Source organism: Cyprinus carpio, chromosome A8 (genome assembly GCF_018340385.1).
Source record: "Cyprinus carpio isolate SPL01 chromosome A8, ASM1834038v1, whole genome shotgun sequence".
In the NCBI taxonomy this organism is placed as follows: domain Eukaryota; kingdom Metazoa; phylum Chordata; class Actinopteri; order Cypriniformes; family Cyprinidae; genus Cyprinus; species Cyprinus carpio.
The window spans coordinates 18,605,184-18,611,955 of record NC_056579.1 but is presented as its reverse complement, the minus strand read 5'-3'; the positions used below and the strand labels follow the sequence as shown (position 1 = coordinate 18,611,955).

The window sequence follows — 6,772 nt, the reverse complement described above, 5'->3', positions numbered from 1 at the left end:
TTGTTTCATTTGGTTAACTGCATGTGTATTAACAGTGTTTGTTTAAGATCTAACCTGTGGGAGGACGCCAGCGCACAGAAGCGTTTTTTGTTCACATTAGTTCAGAGTTACTGCTAGTTTTAATGTAAAATTATGCAATTCACTTCATAAACTATAACGTACATCATTAAAGAGGTCTACGACTCAAGTTTTATATCGATCTCGACTTCGTTTTTCATTTACATAACTCCTGGCATAAATTAATAAATGACTGTCATTGTAAGATAAAAAAAAAAATGAAGCTCGAATCTTTTTGGTTTAATTTTGCCACGAGTTTAATGCATAAACAAACCCGCGTGACCATAGCAACCTGAGATTATCAGAGATTGATCAAATATTTTTTTATCCATCCCACAGTCCGTTGATCGTGTCTTTTTATGTAATATATGTGCATATAAGGCTTTTGTTATTTTTTATCATTATATATATATAATATATCCAAGTGGATGCTGCACACTGCTGGTGGTTGAGGAGAGACCCCCCACATGATCGTACAGCGAATTGGGTGTACAACAATACATTATAAAACGCTATATAAATGCATCATTCATTTATTCATATAGGCTAAACGTATATAATAATTGATAATAATATTATATTAAATAGGGCTATATTTTTATGTTTATTGTTATGCTTATTTCCCCTTTTAATTCGTGTATTGCTTACCTAATTAACGTTCTTTGTTAAATTAGTGTTTTCATTTACAAATGAAACTAGCGAATTATTCATTTATAATTCTAGTATTTATTATTATAGGGTTATTGTGTAAATTCATCCTCTAAAGTGCACTTTAATGAAAAGTGTAATGAAAAGTAGCAATATTTTACATATGATTTACAGTTTATTTTAATAATTTTCAAAAAATATAAAAGGTGTGCATTATAGTTGACACCTGGATGAACAGTTTAACAGTTGTTTTTCATGGCTGTTAGTCATTCCTCCTTGCATGCTATTGACGTTAGAGAAGTGTATAGTAGTTTCGCATGTAACTTTAGAGACGGTCCCTAGATTTGCGAATATCGAACGTCCAACGTCAAGCCAACTTTATGCCAGTAAAAGAGTGCACATCGAGAGAAATAAACAACAGATGTGCATGGTAACAACTTCTTTAACTTGAGCAAACGCTGCTAATACACATATACATTTGTTAATAAAGTTTTAAAACGAAACCATGCATGTTTTAATGCTAGTGAATAAAAGGAAGCGATCCACTCGCATGCATCTGCTCATCATGACAGTACCTGGATCAGTGAGCTGCGTCTCGGGCCGATGACGTCACTTCCAGGGAGGCATGTTGTACACGCCCCTGCCCCTTGACTCCACCCCCCACGTCAAAACAGTGTCACAAAGCGAGACGCGCAGAAAAAATGAAGCGCACAGGAAAACTGCAGCGCAAGCTTAAACTAGACTGACGCGCAAAATAAAATCAGTGATGCAAATAAAATTGTAGATATGACCATGGAAAATATGTATTGCAAAATCATTGCTTTCGCGCGGTATCATTTATGTTTTGCAATTCTTTATTTTTGTTTGCAAAAAGCAAAATTATTTTCCTCAATACTTTAATTTTTTGTTTGCAAAACTTTATTTTCTTTTGCAAAACTTTATTTTTTTTGCGTATATATGTGATATTATATTGACTCCATAGTTTTAGGAAATGTTCTGTTACATATTTTTACCGATTTATGCGGCCCTACCATGACTATTTTTGGCCAGGGACACGGCGTTGCAGTTGGACTAATATTTGCTGGGAGGTGTCCCGGCTAGTAAGCTATATCGCATGTGAGGATCCTGCAGGTGGTTGATCGTTTATAGCCCTTTCTTACAGGAGCTGGAATAATTAAATTTATAATTTTTAATAGTGGAATGTAATCCAGTAAGGATTATGTGTTTATGAAACACGTGACAAAAAATTTGATTATATTCCAGTTTTAAATGTGCATATAACAGATAGGCAATTTGGGATTACTCAAGATTTTTATTTTAAAGAGAACCAGTTCTAAGGAAGAATAATTAGCTTTTGGGGTTAAAAGAATTTCTTTATATGAAATTCGAATGGTAATTAGACTGTACAGAAGTTGAAATCTACACGCTAATTAATATTATATACACTTTGTAGTTGCGGTATGGTGATGTTGTTATTGTTAACATTTTTAGTTCTAATTATAAGTATAATAATTTGAATGACTTGATGTGATAAGAGCTAAACCGATCATGAAATTTAATCACCATTGATAGTGTGCTTTATTGTCATGCTTTTTCATCAGTTGGTCAGAACAAAAGTGGCAGACTTGTTCAGATGCCAGTATCCCGGTGAAAATTCTTATTTAGGTCATACTTCCCAGATATAGTCTAGAATCTGTGATTCTGAAGTATAGTATCCACACCGGTGCGGTGACTGACAGCCACACATCAAATCTGCAAATAACTGCAACTGCAGGTTTCAAACAGAGATGACAACAAAGAGGCAACACTTACGGACTGCAGCTTTAAAATGTGGTTTGTTTCACTCTAATGCAGGGCCCCACCCTAATGTGTTTATTTGACTATAAAATGCACACACTCCTTTCTTGATCTACATACCTCTTGCTTTATTCCTCTCATATACGCTTAAATCTCTAACTTCATATCAGTGTGGACATTAGTATTCCAGGAATAATGATGATCCGTCAGAATGTTCTCATTGTTGTGCTGTTTGGGATGGTATTGAGTGGGTATGTAATGACTTTTTCTCAATATTTCAATATTATTACATTGGGAAAAAAAATATTACATTGCTTGCCTTTGTGTTTGGGTTGTGAATTGATGTCATAATAATGCAGTATTATTTCTCAGAAGTTGGTAGCATTACCATGCTTGACATAAAGGGTTCAGATGCAAAACCCTCTAAAAGTTATCTGAAAATTTATTTTAAAATTTGCATTTTTATTCGGCTGCTGTGTTTATATTCAGTAATTCACTTTTAATTACATTGAATAGGTTTCTTCTCATTGCCATTAAAGTGAAATAACTTAACATTAACACAGGAGCTTGATAAAAATGCTCATTTTGGAAGAAAATTTCAGATGGCTTTTAGAGGGTTTTGCATCTGAACTCTTCACATTGTTGACAGGGAGTACATGAAAGATTTGGCATAGTATTGCCACTCTTATTCTGCTTATGCACATTATTTTTGGATGCAAAAATCTTTATGGAATAATCTTGTGAAAAATATTATAATTTTTTATAAAACTGCTTTTTTTATGACCCCTTTAAAAATGCATACATGTTTTATTTTATTATCAAGATGTATCATATTATATGGTTCAGGTTAGGAGAGAGTGCTGAATGATAGGTTTGGGCAGGAAAGCAAAAGTTATGGTTGATTTTCAACCCTACAATATTAAGCAAATTATTACTCTGCATTTTCTGTGTACATGACAAGCATAAGATATAAAACTCTAAACTCTGAGAAGAAGATTACAGTTACACACTTGCAGAGATTTCTCCTCATGAAGTTATGTGTCTTTCTTTACAGGCTCATTTACCTGAACAATATCCAGTGCAGGTGAGTTTAATGCAGTTAGAAAAACATGGTGCAGACGTAGTGTATGTCCTGTTCTCTTGATTTGAGAAGTTTGCATTACTGAATTATTGAATTTCTCACTGTTTTAAGCTGCAATCAGCAGATAACAGAACAAGGCTTCAAGTGAGTAATGATGTGCATACACATACATCACTCTTCAACACATAAAAAAAGGTTCTCCTATACATTGATTTATTTGTGGTGGCCCACCACAATATCCACCGCCCCTGCCATCAGCTCCCAAGTCTCAGACACGAGCGTGAGTTGAGCACTATATTTAGCAACTTTCAGACCCTTTTGGTGTCTTTTTTCCATAAAGATACATATTGACAAACCTACAGTTTGTGGCCCAAAATATTGGCAGTGACAAAATTTTATGTCACTGCCAATACTTTTGGCCACGACTGACGTGAATAATTTTGGATAAATCATTTGCCGCAGTGTCGCCTCTTTCAGTGTCTGTTCTGTGCAGTGAGCGGCAGAAAAGTAGCACATTCAGTTGGCTGTACCGTAGCCGACTTGACAATAAATTTTGGCAATTTTGTAAAATTTGTCATACCTGCCCAGGGACTACAGGTGGAAATTAGCAATTGTTGCTACAACCTGGCCCAAGACATATTCTCTTGTTTAACAAGTTTAATGTTTATTTGTGCATTGTCCTGTTTCAAATAAAACAATTCCATTCCATTCCAAATTAGTACAAAACTGACTGTTTGGACTAAATATGAAATAGATGAACACACAGTAGTTCATCTGTTAATATGCACATATTTGTTACTCAGATCGATTTAAGGGGTATGGTTTTACTTCTGGTTAACACTGTAATAAATGGGTTGTGTTTGGTTACTATTTGTACTTGTTTTATGTATTTATGTTACCATAAAATATGTAAATGGGAACAGATTTATTGGGAATCAGTTATATTACAGTATATGAGAGTTTAATAGTAGAATAGATCTGAAGTGCCAAAACGTATATTCAAAGACACATGCACACACACACACATGCACACACAAGCAACATAATCAAATTCAACTGAGTATGAGTTTGACTCTCGACAACCCCGAGTGTATGTGTTGTTCTTTTTATTTGAGAAGTTTGCAATACTGAATTATTATTATTATTTTTGTATTTTTTTTATATATATAATATATATATATATATATATATAATATATATAGATATTATATATATAATATATATATATTTTTTTTATTATTATTTTTTTTTTTTTTTTTTTCAAGCTGCAGTCAGCAGATAACAAACAAGGCATCATAAAGTGAGTAATGATTGCAATCATTTACAATCAAACATAAACCACATAATCTTATTCACATGAGTAGAGTTTGACCCTCTATTTCAATCAGGCCAAAATGGAAGCAAAAGATCTTTGGATTGCGCTCATCACCAGGGTGTGTAAACTTCATCTTCTTAAAAGTAAAAGTGACTTTATTTTTAGTTGATCTGTAGTTAATAAGGACCTTCTGCTCAGACAAAAACATGCTTGGTTTCATGGTTGTTTTTGTGTTCTGATAAGACGACAATTGAGAGTTAAATGATGTCTTTTTGATGGAAGAATAAAAAACCTTGTAAACCCATGTTTTTTTCTGTGTATCAGTTTCATGAACCAAAAATGTCTGTTGTTCTTTCTGCTTATTTCATTTTCATTACAGGTTGTTATACAACCAGCCGAGTGTGCTGGTAGGGTGAGTATTATGTTTTTAGTACCAACCTATTGATTCTAAATGGAATGGATGGAATGATTACAGTGCTGCATGTGTGTGTTTTTAATGAAGTCGGACAGATGTTGCTTCTGTGTCAACATGGTCAGCTTCCAATCATTTGGGAGGGAAAACTTTGACTCTACACTGATCGACCTCTATCTACAAACAACACAATCTCACCATAGCAACTACTGTCTTCGCTTTGGGAAAGTGAGTCCCTTCATGATACCTTTCATACTTGTATTAATAATTATCATTTGTTTCGCCTCCTCTTTTTTTTTCTTTGTTTCTGGAAATAGTAATCATTAAAAGATAAATTAACTATAATTTATCTCCCTGTATTTGTTTTCTCTGTTTGTTAGATACACACGTTTTGTCAAAGATTTTCTGGAGTCAGCAGAGCAACATTATTTTGTTGGATTTCGAGTGCATTACTACTTGTTTACAGATCAACCAGATCAGTTCCTGAAGTGAAGATGGGTGAAAACCGTAGTTTGACAGTTCAAAAGGTTCCGAGTCTGAACCGATGGCAGGACATCAGTATGAGCAGAATGGAAAAACTGGAAAACCTAATAGAGAATTGAACTAGTCAGTGAGGCAGACTATATTTTCTGCCTTGACATAGATACTAAGTTCTATGGCCGGTGGGGTGCGGAGACTTTGGGTCGTCTGGTAGGTGTGATACATCCTTGGCTCTTTAATGTTCCAAGGAATCAATTCACATATGAGCGCAGACCAGAATCTAAAGCATACATTCCCGCGGAGGAAGGTGATTATTATTATGCTGGTGCTGCATTTGGTGGCTCATTGGAGGATGTACATCATCTTACCAAAACCTGCAGGGAACAGCTGAAAATTGATGCTGCAAACTCCATTGAGGCGGTATGGCAAGAGGAGTCTCACTTGAACAAGTATTTTCTTTTGAACAAACCTAGTAAAACTGCTCTCTCCTGAATATATGTGGCGGGACGTCAATAAAAAAGCAGCCCAAATAAAATAGTTCGCTTCACTAATGTACCTAAAAACTATGCTGAAGTTCGTCCAAACCCGTAGCAACTGTTGCCAGTATTCAGCTACACTTACATGGTGTGTTTTCTCACAGCCCTCCAGTAAGACAATGTGAGTCTGTTAACAAGTAATACTTGCAACAGGGAAGACGACATCTGCCACCAAGAAATGAATAATCACAGAAATGTACAGATGTTTATGGCCACAATGTGGCATTAGAAACAATAGCTGACAAAATCTTTTGAATGAACACTCACAATATCTTATACAAACATAATGCTAAAAATCAGAAAAGAGCTTTTTTTCCGGACAAAAGACAGATAGAAGTATTTTTTAGGGGTCAATATCTCCAAACAGTGCCTTTTAAAACCCTCACAATACTCAAAAACTTTTGCTTTAATTTCCCATTCGCTTTTATGTCATATCATAAACAGTA

At 34.7% G+C, this 6,772-nt stretch overlaps 1 pseudogene; it reads left to right on the top strand.

The window, feature by feature from the left end:
* Window positions 1–5,408: 5,408 nt before the first annotated feature.
* LOC122146003 lies at window positions 5,409–6,415 on the top strand (annotated as a pseudogene).
* Window positions 6,416–6,772: the final 357 nt, after the last annotated feature.